We start from the raw sequence: 15,290 nt of genomic DNA, 5'->3' as shown, positions 1-15,290 counted from the left end.
TGGATTCTGCTACTGCAGAGATAAAAAGATTAGGAGGTCTGATAGAGAAACAGCTAACCCACCCAGATAAGGTTAATCCTCCGCCCCTTTCAACTAGTACGGTTCACTCCGAGTCTGTTGAAAAAAACGTAGCAAAGGTGGTTAAACTAACTCACACCCCCCAACAGGTCAGCAGAGCCGATACTGACCCCATTGCTCCCTCGGCCCCATTTTCTTTGCCATTAGTTACCTCTGTAGTACATCCTAAGCCAGGTCCCGCTCAAGACCCAAATGCCACCCCAAGTAGGCGAAGCAACTTTATTAACTTACCCCCGGATTGTGCTCCCTACGTAATTGTTTTGGCTAATGTCCCGATCCAAAACCCGGTTGCAGCCGAGTCACACGAGGAATCTCATGATTCTCTTAAAAATAAAGTGGTAGCTTGCCTGAGTTCAAACTGTGGTTTTCCTACAAAATTTGCCGGAGAAATTATCACGACCAGGAGGGTAAACTGGATCGGTCCCACGAGAAAAAACTGTAGAGGGGACTGCGTGGTAGTAAATTTTAAATATCCACAACACGTGGCCACAGTCTTATTACGGGCAGCATCGATGTTGAATGACGGTAACGGTATCCAAGTGCGCCCTTTGGGATATTTTTACAATCATCTCACTGTAGCCTCTACTCCTAGACAAGGATTAAGTCCCTTTACTCCATTTGGGCCCAGGTCTATGTGTCAAAGTCAAAGTCAGGGACCAGGAAGGGATAATTTTTTCAGATTTGGACCCCCCATTGTAACACATAATAGGTTTGACGCACTCTCAGGACTCGACTTGTGCGACTGACGGGGGGCCGGAGAGGGTATAGTGGATGAAGTTATAGTGGAAATTACCCCTATGACTCCTGTACCTTCTTCTGATGTTGATGGTAATAATCCGAATTAGGTCATCCCTGGCAAAGGGGACACTGTTAGGTTGTTAAGCTGGAACATCGCCGGTTTACGGTCAAAGAAGGGTGACCCCAACTGGACAAATTTTGTAAAGCTTTATGACATTATCGCCATACAAGAGACTTGGGACACGGAATGTGACTATTGGTTGGATGGTTTTACTTCCTTTTTTGTACCTGCCTTGCCCTCCCCAGCAGGTCGGAATAGAGGCGGCCTCTTGACGTTGGTATCTGTGAATGTAAAGGGGAAAATTGCAAAGATTGATTGTGCCACTCATAATTTTCTTGTCCTAGAGATAACCTTGGATGATGGCTGTAAAATGCTTCTTGTAAATTGTTACAATTCACCGCACGGCTACCCTGCAAATGTGCACCTAATATGGTTAGCAGATTTTTTAACTTCATATAAGGAAAAGCAAACCACTTATTGTCATTTTATTTTGATGGGTGATTTTAATGTACATTTATGCTTAAATTGTGCTCTAACGGACGCAGATGGGCCGGATAGTGTTTCCCCCCCTCATCTAGAATATACTCAGAAGGGACAGGTTCTTGAGAATCTATTAATTGGAAATGATCTGTATGAGGCGGAGTTTTATGACAATAGTACACGGGTTGCCACATACACGGGAAGGGACTGTGACTCGATAATTGATTTTATTTTTGTATCATCAGGTCTCCTTAAATATATGATTTCCTACAATGCTGTTGTTATGCCGTTGAGTGATCATAACCCCGTGGGGATGGAGCTAGTAAACGGTTTTTTGCCGCTAACATCATCTGTTACCCCCCAGGCTATATTGCCACTTAAGGTTAAGGACCAGGGGAGAAGGATTAAGTGAGGAAAGGTAGTCCCTGATGACTTTTTCTTAAACTTAACATTTACGGCTGCTGAAGATTTGAATGTTTGTGCCAACCCCCACTCTAGGAGTGAGGATGTTTTATCCTCCTTTGAAGGTGTCTGTCGGACAGTGGCCGTAAACTTAACAGCTAAAGGCCAGGGAGGTAAAAATAAACCGGTGACGGGCTGGTTTGATAACAACTGTAGTAAAGCCCATAACCTCCTGAAAAAAGCACTTAATACTCGTCCGAGGGACAAAGCCCTTGTAGTGCAACTCAGAAAGGATTACAATAGGGCAATTAAAACTCGTAAAAATGAAATAAAGAGTGATGCCTGGGCCGAGCTCATGGACAAAGCCACCCTAAAAAACAGCGCTAAGTTTTGGTCAATTATCAATACTCCTCTGTTTTCCTGTGACCAAAATACTGTGCTGGAACTTAACATATCTGAGGTAGATTGGCTTAGCCATTTTGAAAAAATCTACGGTAGCAACATGGAGCAGGAACCCTTTGTAGTCCCTACGTCCGATCTCCCCTTGGTGCCTGTTAGTTTTGATATAGCTGAAGTGATAAGGGCAATAGAGGGCACTGCGGGCCGAAAGGCCCCGGGCCCCGATGGGGTCCCAGCTGATATGTTTAAGGCTAACCCATTGTACTGGGCTAACATTTTAACTAAAGTCTTTAATGCATCTGCAGCAGTAGGAGTCCCTAATTCCTGGTCCTCAGCTACGATAATTCCAGTGTTCAAAAAAGGTCAGAGGAGAGACCCTAGATGCTATAGACCTATATCACTGCTGGACTCCTCGGTTAAAATTCTAGGGAAGGTTGTCCTGGCGAGAATAGCATCTTGGGCCAAAGGGAATAATATTCTGTCCGAGGCACAATATGGCTTCAGGTCGGGGAGGAGTACAGAGGACCAATGCCTCAATCTCCACCTTATAATTTCCAAATACACAAGGGCAAAAGGGGGATCGATATTTTTAGGCTTCATGGACCTGTCCACAGCCTTTGATCTAGTCAATAGGTCAAGGCTGTGGACAATGCTCCTGAAGTTGGGCCTTGACAGTTCCCTGGTACATTTCCTGGCGGAGCTCCATAAAGATCTGAAGGCCTGCATTAGAATGACAACAGAGGGGAAATGTACGGCAAGTTTTAGATCAAGTAGAGGGGTCCGTCAGGGCTGTATCCTGGCCCCAATGTTATTCAGATTATATGTGAATTCATTGGAGGATGATCTAACAGCTGTCACGCAGGATATTCCGTGCATCGGGGGTGCACCAATCCCGGTGCTCCTCTATGCCGATGACGCAGTGTTAATAGCCAGGACCCCAATTGCCCTGCAAAAGCTACTTGATTCGTTTGGAAATTTCATGTCCAGTCTTGACCTGGTGATCAATAGCAGTAAATCCCATACAATGTCAGTAGGCTGCTCTAAATATAAAGAAAAAACCTTCTTCTGTGACGGCGAGGTTATCTCTAGTGTTAAGGTTTTCACCTACTTGGGTGTAATCTTTGACCAAAGGGGTACTTGGTCACCGCAGTTAACATCTAAAGCAAACGCGGTGAGAAGTTCAGCCTCTGCAATTCTGGGGTTCGCAAAAAGATTAGGGGGAAAACCCATAGAGGCTATCTTGGCTTTAACTCTTTTCTCTGTCTCATTCTAACATGATCAAACGTCGACTTGTCTTTGCCTTCATGCATGAATGGTACACAATTTGGATTTTGGTTTTGCCTTTTTTCTGAACAATCTTGATCATATAATTGTATGTATATACTTGGTTACTTATGCGCTACTCCCTAACGTCCTCAAACACCCTGTGCGGCAGGTTCACGCAATAGTGAGTTTTGTGAGTAAAAGTTACATTTTATGTACCTCTGTTACTATTTTATGTTGTGAATGTATTTATGGTGTCCCATTACCCTACCTGGCCACATTGAGACTAATTCAGGATTAGGACCAGCGTGTCAGGTCTATTACGGCTTGTTACAACCTTTTTGAGGGCCGCAATAATCAGTGTGTGTCTAATATACTTTAAATATATCTTTTCAGGTGCCTCACTACCCTGTGTGGCAGGTGCGCACTATGTAGCTATACTGAGCCTTATCAGGCACATTTTTAATATGTATTGTTGAGCGGAACCTATATACGATCATTACCAGGGCCGGTCCTAGGCCTTCGGAGGCCCCGGGCGAAAGGGAAGATGTGAGCCCCCCTAATTGAATATTGCGTCACAAGAAGTGACATCCCAGAAAGTAACATCACAGTACTATTGATCTTATTTGGCATCACTGAAGCTAACTAATGTGGATATCAGTAACATGGACAAAAAGTAGAGGGGATGCAAAACAGGTGAGCAAATATCCAGATAAAAGGAAATATTGCAATCAAACAACCACACACACACAACCACACAACCACACACAACCACACACATACACACACAACCACACACAAACAACCACACACACACAACCACACACACACAACCACAACACCACAACCACAACACCACACACACACAACAACAACACACAACCACAACACACAACCACACACACAACCACACACACACAACCACACACACACAACCACACACACACAACCACACACACAACCACACACACACACACAACCACACACACACAACCACACACACACAACCACACACACACAACCACACACACACAACCACACACACAACTACACAAACAACCACACAAACAACCACACACATACAACCACACACACACAACCACACCAAGCATTGGCATAGCCAATAGGTCTCGCCTTTGGGACCTTATAAGTGTTTAGCCATGCAACAGTTAATGTGGTTGCACCAAAGATATTGTGCTGCATAACTAAATACTTAGAAGGCCCCAAAAGCGAGACCTGTTGGCTATGCCAATGCTTGTTTTTATAACCCATAATACGCAAACCCAGTCACAGTGGTGTGTTTTTACATGACAACATGTGGAGTCAAGAAGACAGTACTACCCTGGTCGGTTCCAGCGATTCAAAGATCACTAAATGTAACGGAGACACTTCATTGTATATTTGGCCTGTGTCAACAAAATTCCAGCTCTAAAACAACACAATCATGGGAGAGCATCCAGATGCATACTTATCTCCAAGGTATCAGACCTGGGACGAAAGGTGTTCGAACTATCTATTAAAAAATAAAATATTTACATTCTAAAACTATATGGTTGATGTTGAAGCACTAAAGATCAATTTGGATATTACTGAACACTTATTTGAATCACAGGGATGTTTGTCACCAAAAGATACATATAATAATGCTAAAAAGTTAGGTATTAACCTCTGGCACAGCTGAAAACTGTTGTGGGCGGAGAATGAGCACGGTAGCCAAGGATGTTAAAGCGAGCCCCAGGTCAAAATTTAAAGCGTAGAGCACTTTTTTTAAAAGGTCCACTATACTTAAACGGCAAGGTGCTGTTGCGTTCTACTAGTAACTTATGAACGTGGTTTCCACGGTAACTGATTTTGCTTCACTTACTTTTTAACGTCTCTGCTTCCTGCCCAATAGCCACCGATGGCTATGGTGCCCACTGCCATGACAAAGATGATAATCATATTGTAGTCCAGGACAGGCTCAATAGAGGCATACATTGCCACCTTCACTGACTTGCCAAATGTATCACCAATATATGAATGAGTCCTACTTAAAACTTACACTCCTGCTGCGCTTTCTGAAACAGACACCAAAGGATACAAGGCCCAGGGAAGGGTCCCCCACACTATGACCTTGCAGCTCCATCCAGTGCTTGAAGGCCTTGGGAGGGGGGCCCCCTCACATGGGCCTTCAAACAGTAACAAGGCACTTCCCAAGACACTACTAAGAGCTCATCAGAGTACAAAAAAAACCAACAAAAAAAACCTCAGTTGAAGGGGTGTTCTTTAATAGTGGACAGAAAATAAATTGGTAGCTGTACCCAGCTTAGATGGCAACGAGAACGGTAAATATTTTTATGTTTTGTATGTAATACTGCCCCCCTGTGTCAGATCAGTATGAGTCAGATGGTGTTTCTGCATAAATGAATTAATTGCTTTTAATTTATCGAGCTAGGAAGAATGTATCGACCACTGTATGTCACAGGCATTATTATTACCAAACTTTAGCTGTATTCAATGAAGATGAGAGACACTGCCCTATCAAGATTCGAAGGCTGCTCCCTCCTCCCCTCACCCACCTCCTTTTACCTGTGTCCTGCTTGTGCTGGAACCAAAGGGGCCCTTCTGTTGCGTAGATACAAAATGCACAAACAGCGCCGATAATGGCCGGTACTTAACCGAGGCGCTCCCCTGCCCCTGACATTGTGAGGCCAACATAATTGCTGGCCCAGCCATTGTGCCGTCCCCCATTCAGGTTGTCGCTTCCCCCACCCGTAATGTAATCAGGTGAGGCAGGGGGCCCTGTGGTGGGCTGAGGAGGTGTGACCTTTCACAGGGGCGCGAGGCCCCCTGAGCGCGAGGCCCTGGGCAGCTGCCCACACTGCCCATGCCTAGCGCCGGCCCTGATCATTACAATTTGTTATCTCTACTGTGATTTTAAATGATATGATAAGCACACCCACACGACGTCCACTTGGTTGTTGTTTTCTGATACACATCGTGAATTGAGTCTTTCTACCATGTTTAAATATGACGTCACACGCGCACTCTCTAAACTTATTTAATAACGTCCTGATTAGTCACTCCCCCCGTCGCCACAAGTGGACGTGAGATTGTGAGCCTCCTGTATCCCTCCGCTGATGGAAACAGCTGTTTTGTCAGGTAATTGTGAGATTCTATTGATCCGCTCTCACAACTACACCCTTTGGCACTTCCCCGTAACTTTGGCTTTATTTATTTACTTATTTTCAGCCCCTGGCGGCAAAGACAATCATTAAAGCCTGTTAGAACCTCTGTTATTTCTCCACTGTTGGAAACAGCCCCTTTTGCCAGGTAGCCGCGTGGTTCTGCGGATTCACTCTTCTAATTTTAATTATTTACATCCTTCGACCCTGTCCCGATATTTCAACCGGGGCCCCCCTTTTTTTTATTACTTTTTCAGCCCCAGGCGGCAAAAGCATTCGTTAAAGCCTGTGATGCAATCAGAGTTGTTCCGATACTGCAGAAGCGGCTCCCTCACAATAAGATTGCATTACTGCCAGGTAACCATGGGCTTCGGCCGCTTATGTGGTACGTCTTTTGTTCCTAGCCAATAATATATATATATTTTTTACAGACCCTTTCAATAGTGCGTAATTTACAGCTGCCTGCAATACAATTAGTCTACGATATAGCCTGAAGTTCTTGTCACCTACAATTTAGGGTTTTTGAATTTCTTTGTGCCACATCTTCTACTTTTAGTACGCCGACAATACATAGCCTGTCCTTCTGCTCCCATGGAATGGGTCTGTTTAACATTTTGTATTTAGTGTCACCATCTTTGATAACTAAAATGCGTTTGTTCATGTTTGGTAACACTGATTTGTGTGTTTGAACCTCATAACCTGCCAGCACAATTATATAATTGTTAGCGCGGTAAGAGTGCTGTCCTGAGGCGGAAAGCCGGGACTGTTTTTATGCCCACAAAATTGCTGCTATTATTTTAAATTGCTGCTATTGGTTTTATACAGAGTGCTTGTATTAAAAAAACTGCTCCATTGTGTTTTAAAACGGACACTGTAGAAGCAGGGCGCGATCCCCCGTTCCCTCCTCACCGGTCCCGCCATCTTGGGTGAGGGGGACGAGCTGGGCGAGCACTCTAGTGCTCAGACCCGCCCGACCTTGACTCTACAAAAGCTCCTCGCACCCGTGCACCCGCTGATTGTTAGCGCGGTAAGAGTGCTGTCCTGAGGCGGAAAGCCGGGACTGTTTTTATGCCCACAAAATTGCTGCTATTATTTTAAATTGCTGCTATTGGTTTTATACAGAGTGCTTGTATTAAAAAAACTGCTCCATTGTGTTTTAAAACGGACACTGTAGAAGCAGGGCGCGATCCCCCGTTCCCTCCTCACCGGTCCCGCCATCTTGGGTGAGGGGGACGAGCTGGGCGAGCACTCTAGTGCTCAGACCCGCCCGACCTTGACTCTACAAAATGGTACCCTGGCCAAGGAAGCGCAGCGGACGAGCGCAGCGGGCACGCTGGGCGCGCGCCGAAGCCGCGCCAAAGCCAAGCCCGTCTGCGCCCGTCCGCGACCGGACACGGCCCAGGGCCAAAGCCCCTGGTCCTGTTAACCGGATCCGGTGGAGTAGGGACGAGCTATGGAATCTGTCCTCCGTCACATGTAGTGACGGGCTCCACAGCATGCATACAGGGGTGGTCACAGGCTGCAGATTCTGCCAATTCCGATTCTGCACTGCAATGGCAGACACCCGGGACAGCCCCACCCTTTCGTGCGGTTTGCTTAATGTGAGGTCGCTGCGCTGCCATAAGTTTGACATCCACGACTTGCTCGTGGACAGACAATTGGACCTGTTATTTCTTACAGAAACTTGGCTGGATACACACTCTGACCCTGATATCATTCAGGCACTACCGGATGATTATCTGATGGTAAGACTGGATAGACCTGAGGGCAGAGGAGGAGGCATAGCGCTTGCATTTAAACACTACCTTGCCTGTCAAATTGAATCCGTCCACTTGGCGGCAAGTGAGGTGGGGATGTTCACAATAAAAATCAATGGGGGTACTACTGTGAAGGGTTATTTAGTCTACCGCCCGCCTGGCCCCCTGACTAGGTTTAAGGGCACTCTCATAGAGTGTGCCACAGAGATGGCGCTGCGGAGAGACAAGTTTCTACTACTCGGAGACTTTAACATGCACCTCGAAGATCCACTAGACAAGGGAGCGATGGAGTTCCGGCAGGATCTTCAAGCATTACAGTTAGAGCTAAAGGGCCACCTTCCTACACACCAACATGGTCATCTGCTCGACCCAGTTTTTGCGAACTGGGAAGAAGTTAGGGTGGCCCCCCCAGTGCCTCTCCCGTGGACTGACCATTTCTTGGTGCCTTTTGAAATCTCTCTCCCTAAGAACAAGGTCACTGCTCCCACTCCCTTTAACCACCCCAGGCGCAAATGGGCGAGGTTTTCCCTGCCCAAATTCAATGAGGCTCTTATAGCCAATGGCCCCATTGGAGGCGATGATGCGGATTCGATAAACAAACTGCTTAACGACCGCATCACGGCTGCGCTGGACCAAACGGCCCCGTTAGACCATCCAAAGAAGGGTGGTCGTAAACAGAGATCGGCACCATGGTTTAATGAGGAATTGCGGGGTGCCAAGAGGGAGTGTAAGCGTGCGGAAAGGCAGTGGAGGAAAGCCTATGACAATCAGGAGAGAGAGAGATATCTCATCCACAGACGAGCATATCACAATCTTATCAGGATAACGAAAACTGCCCACTATGCCGAAAGAATTTTGGATGCAGAGAACTCAGCGAAAGAACTGTTCTGTGTATACAAATCTCTTGCTGTCCCCAAATCCTCAGCGGGATCAGAGGACTGCTCTGTGGCTGCCTGCAACCGCATTGCCGACTACTTTAGTGACAAAGTGTCCAAAATCTATACCGCCTTCCCCGCCCAACCAGCGGCAGATGGAAAGCTCGAGGCGTCAGTTAGAGAGGAAGATGGTCACAAGCGGCTGCTTAATTTCTCTACCCCGCCAGCTGAAGACCTGATCAACATATGTAGATCAGTGAAATCAGGTTCCCCACGGGACCCAGCATCTCCTAAACGGCTGGCCGACAGCCTGACAACACTAGAGCCATATATCAGGCACCTGTTGGATATTTCCTTCAGGTCCAGCACTGTGCCCTGGGAATGGAAACAAGCAGTGGTGCTCCCCCTCCGCAAGAAGCCTAATATCAGCTTCGAAAAGCTGGAGAATCTGCGTCCCATCTCCCTCCTTCCCTACTTCTCGAAAGTGGCGGAGAAGTTGGTGAACCAGCAGCTAATGCAGTTTGTGGAAGAGTCTAATCTCCTTCACGCCACCCAGTTTGGATTCAGACCTCGACATTCGACTGAGTCAGCACTCCTCTTGGCTTCCGAATCCATCAGGCAGGGGGCCGACGAGGGCCACACTATGGCCCTGATCCTGCTGGACCTCAGCGCTGCGTTCGACACTGTAGCACATTCCACCTTGCTACAGTGTCTGAACAAAGCAGGGATGGGTGATGCAGCGCTAAAATGGATTCAGTCGTTCCTATCGGGCCGAGGTTTCCAAGTCAGGCAGGGCGACTGCTATTCCAGGCGAGTGGCATTGGATCAGGGGGTTCCACAGGGCTCGTCCCTAAGCCCAACGCTTTTTAATCTATATGTGGCCCCGGTCGCCTCCATAGTGGAGAGCTACGGTCTGCGCATGGTGTCATACGCTGACGACACGCAGCTGGTCATCTCCCTATCGCGTGCACCCGGCCTTGCGGCAGACATCTTCAGAGCATGCATGCAAGATCTTGCTGCCTGGATGTCTGCCAACTGCCTTAAACTTAACGGCAACAAGACTGAGGTGCTGGTGGTAGGGGGAGACCGGGCGGCGTGGACGTCAGCGTGGTGGCCTCCTTGCTTGGGACCAGCACCTACCCCCTGCCTGGAGGCGAGGAATTTAGGTGTCTGGTTCGACTCCGATCTTACCTTTGGCCCCCAGGTCAACCGGGTGGTCGGCACCTGCTTCGGGATCCTTAAGACTCTCAGGAAGGTTTTGGAGCTCCTTCCCACCAGAGCCCGCCGAACACTAGTGCATGCTTTAGTCACGTCCAAGATGGACTATGGCAACCTTCTCTATCTAGGAATCCCCGAGAAGAATCTGAGCCGCTTACAGGTCTTGCAAAATGCCGCTGCCCGGTTAGTACTCAGACTACCTAGAAGATCAGCCTCCAAAGCCGCGCTCCAGGCCTTGCACTGGCTTCCGGTCAGGAGCAGGGTAGAATTTAAAGCCCTCTGCACCTGTCACCGGATTATTAATGGCAGGGCACCCTCTCCTCTTCAGGGTCTCCTGACACAATACGAGCCATCCCGCGCGCTAAGATCCTCTGGTTCAGGGCGCCTAACTATTCCAAAGGTGTCCAGAGCAAGGATGGGTGGCAGATCCTTCAGGTACCTCGCCGCATCCTGCTGGAATAAACTTCCAGTAGCGCTGCGTCTGGAACCATCAGAGTCTATCTTCAGAGCCAAGCTGAAAACATATCTCTACACCAGATAGCGGGCCCTCCCCTCAGGACTCCCTCTGAACACGCTCACATTTCAGCGCGGGGACACGCCGTTGTGCGTCACCATTGCGCTCTACAAGACCCATTATTATTATTATTATTATAATATAGGCTGGAAGACCAGTGTTTTTCACTTGGTCCCTAAAGATCCTCTGTGTATGTTATCAATTTCTCTTGGATCTTAATTAGACCGTTCTCTTACTCGTGTTTTTATACCTACCGTTTAGGAAATCTGCCCTCTTCTCTCTCTCCCATTGTCCTGATGAAGACCCGCTTTGTAAGGGGCAACTACCCTGCGCCCTCCAGGGTCGAAACGTAGACAACAGCAACCCCCTTGTACCAGCTTCTACCCCTAGCAAGATGTACATACTGTATCACTGAAGCATGGTGATATAAACTTTATGACCAAGTGTGGCATTTAATTTTGGTTCCCATGAGAAGCCATAAAATTGTTGTATTTGTGAATAAAGTATTTTTCAGCATCACTAATGTCCTTATTCTACACCAATTCCTTTCACTTAACTCCCACCCTTTCCCCATCTTTCTTCCCTTTTGGGCTCGAAATGAAAAAATGTAGCAATGAATAGTTTACATACAAATGTAGTACCGAATAGAAGGTGGAGTACTCTGTGATTAAGCAACATTGTACTCTAAATGGTATTGATTTTCTTGTTGACTTTTTTGAACATCTTTTATCTGCTCTCCCGTTCTGGGACCCCTCCTAATATAATGATCCATGATGTGGCAGGCGCGGTGCATCCATTGGGGTATGGGGGCATAGCCCCCCCGCCCGCAGCCGCCTGCAGCTCCCTCGGCGTTTATCTGTACGTAAACTGAGTTTACTTAAGTTCAAAGACGCGAGCCAAGGTGAGAGAACTGACAATTATGTCAGTCAGCATGACGTCAGACCGCCCACCCCCTTCAGAGTCTGAAGGGGGTGGGTGGTTTGGCGTCATGTTGATTGTCATGATTGTCACAGGGCAAAAGGCAGCAACACAAGTGCACATGAGTGGGGACGGAGGGTGAATTTTTTACCCGTGCCCACTCATGGGCACTTGTGTTTGCGCTTTTTTGCGCATGCCCATTAGGAGCCCTTCGGGCTCCTAATGGGAGTGCTGCGGGCGAGTAGTGAGCTGTGCCCCAAACCAATCCTGGTGCTGCAGCAGTGTCAGGATTGGCTGAGAGGGGCTGCCATTCCAGTGCCACCATTCGTGACATGAAGGGGCCAATCAGAGCAGAGGTGGCGCGGATCCTGACCAGCAGTGACTCGTGAGTGAGGTAAGTTTTGTTTTATAAATTCAGGCATTCGCTGACACTATACTGACTCGCATGAGGTGGATTTCAGCCGCAAAGGGGACAGTGCTTTTCTGAAGGGGTTTCCATTAGTAGAAGGAAGGTTGCCCACCGCTCCCATCTAGGTGCTATGACTGAAATCCATGTCAAGAATTGCTTCTAGGTGCCTATCTGTGCCATTGATGGGACTTGTTTCTCTTGACAATGCATACCGTGACCGTGCCTTCACTTGGAACAGCGCAAGGGCGAGGATTTCCGCTTTGAGCCATTTTGTTTAGGCGTGTTGGTAGATCCATTATTTTATGTTTGATTTTTGATAATATGCAAATTAATTCTCATATTTTTAAAATTCATGTTTTTATTTTTAAAATAAGTTAGCTATTAATAATTAATTGTATTGATAATTAAAAATAATTTAGTGTATTAATTAAAAAACGATTTTGTGTATTCAATGTAAACTTTGTAATTCTTTTTACTTAATGTAAAACACATTGAAACTTAAAATATGTAATGGTTTTATTTTATAATGTAAATATTTATGTACATTTTTGTAATTTATTTACACGTAAAATGGGTAATTATCATATTTAAGAATTGATTGTATTGTATTTTAGTTTTTTTGAAAATTTGAAATATTTTCATCTCATTTTGAATGTTGTTTAGAAATAAATTGTTTTAGTGTGAATAATTGAATGTCTTTTGTAGCAGGGATTCCATTCTCCTATAGAACTGTGCATAGAGATTTGGAACCTCAGTGAATTAGGATGGTCCAAAACTCACCTCAGTACCCAAAATCCCCTTACCGAGCTAGCTACAGTGTCTCATTGGTCATAACAAATTCCCAATGTTTAGACAAACCAGAACATGATCTTTGAATACCTCCGGTCACGTGGAACACAAAGACACTCTTTCGTTATTTAATCATTTCAAACCAGAACATGGAGTAAATGAGGACTCGTGCATATTTGAAATGTTTATTTACTAATGCAGTGTTCTCAAACGCAGTATCTTAGATAATACAAGCAAACATATTATAAGAAGCAAAGTTATCAGCATAGTTACTAGTCCATAAAATGCAAAAGGTGACAACATGCTAAAATGTTGAAATGAATAGGAGTTCCCAACACCTAATTCTCACTCTCCCTAACTAGCATATTATATTATATCTAAGAAGGTCTCTTTGGGCTTTAGCAGGGCGACCCCATACCTCAATCTCTCAGTGGCAGAGGATCACATAATCTTCCACCAGCTCTCTGCATGCGAAGCACCATCAAGTGTGCTTTTGTGTTCTCAGCAAAGCAATATAAAACGCGCCTAAAGCCAGATTTGGCTGCAGCTGCATTTATGTTATGTCTAGGAAAGTGCGAAGATCAGACCTTACAATAACACTGTGTTTACTTATTCTTCAAGGCTTCAGCACTCACTGTACAGACACCGTATACTAAGCAATGTTATTGGAGCAATAACCTATTATTCTCGTACAAATCACAACGCTCTTCTAGGCTGAAAGCTAAAGCAACAATTATGTGTCGTGTGCAGAAGCAGCAAAAGGTAAAATGGCGTTTAAACATTTAATAAGCTCATGCTAACTTAACACGGTATATAGGTAAGCAGTAACTATATGACACTTTATAAATGGCGATTACTTTGTACATATTTATTAAAAACATATTCTAAATGTGCGTTATTTATGATGTTGGTATAAAAAGATATATTTATGTTTATATTTTAAATATATTATATTTTACAAATACAAATCTATATTTTATCGGTAATGAGAAATGTCATGTTTTTATTTATGTGTAAATAAGGTAATTTATTATTTTTCTTAATATTTTCATATGTACTGTAAATGTATTTTATTGTTTTTAAAATTTTGTTTATGCACAAAAACCATGTTAAATTTGTTTTAAATTGTGTTATATTACTAAATATTATGTATAATTTTTAGAAAATAACAAAATATTTAATATGTCATTGGTTCATGTTAAATATATAGATGCATTTTTTGGTAATAGCGTGTTATAAGTAATGTTATTTATTTTATTGATAAATAGTATTATGTTTTACTACACTGTAGGTATTTTGTATGTAACTGTCCACTATCAATCATTCAGGATTTTATGCAGCGCGGCTACTCACCCATGAGGGTCTCAAAGCATGAGGGTGAGAGGCTGCAGGTCCGTCTGGGCATGGCAGTTCAGTCAAAAAATTTCAGGGAATTATACCGTAGGCCATCGCTGCCCCAGGGTTACTTAAGGCATGTCAATTTAAGCATTTATAAGTAACATCTGTGAGGTCAGTCTGTGGCTCCTTAAGACATGATATTCTGTAAATCAGCCTCCTTTTAATTCTGACATCTGGAAGTGTACTGAGGTGCATTTGAAAAGATAACACCTGACAATCACCTCTTAACCTGATCACAGAGGTTGGAGTTTGTTGACAGTGCGAACTACAGACGTAACACTCCTGACGTCATTTTGTAGTTCTTAAGCGCCTAGCTAGGGACGCAGCTGGCAGAGTAGCATTTTTGTATGAACTACAGATGCCTGAACCGTCGCGTCTTTTTGGTTCACTACAACAATAAGCGGTGTGTAATTACCGCAGCAGGAATGGTTTCATACAAAGATAACATTTGCCTCATTAATTCCTATTAGGAATAAGCAAAACAGGGAGATAGTTTACAAGACAGCGCTAACCTGGGTTTCTAAGTCAGTTTTAACTACAGACACGATAATTCGGATGTCATCTTGTAGTTACTGATGCGCTCAGCTACGGATCCATGAGGCGTAACATCGTAAGCACAAGAACTACTGATGCCTGAATCGTGATGTCATCGTGTAGTTCTTTACCGCGAAGACCGATGTGGTATTATCTTCGCAGTAATGCATTGTACATTGATGCCCCCGGCCTAAAGACTAATTGCGTGGTTCATTTTTGATATTTGGCTTGTTTTTAGAGGGAAAATGAGTAATGGTTTTCGATCCTTTAGAAAACTACAGACGCCATGTTTT

The sequence above is a fragment of the Lissotriton vulgaris genome, chromosome 4_1 (assembly GCF_964263255.1).
Source record: "Lissotriton vulgaris chromosome 4_1, aLisVul1.2, whole genome shotgun sequence".
In the NCBI taxonomy this organism is placed as follows: Eukaryota; Metazoa; Chordata; class Amphibia; order Caudata; family Salamandridae; genus Lissotriton; species Lissotriton vulgaris.
The sequence above is the reverse complement of the archived record's forward strand: the minus strand, read 5'-3'. Positions refer to the sequence as shown.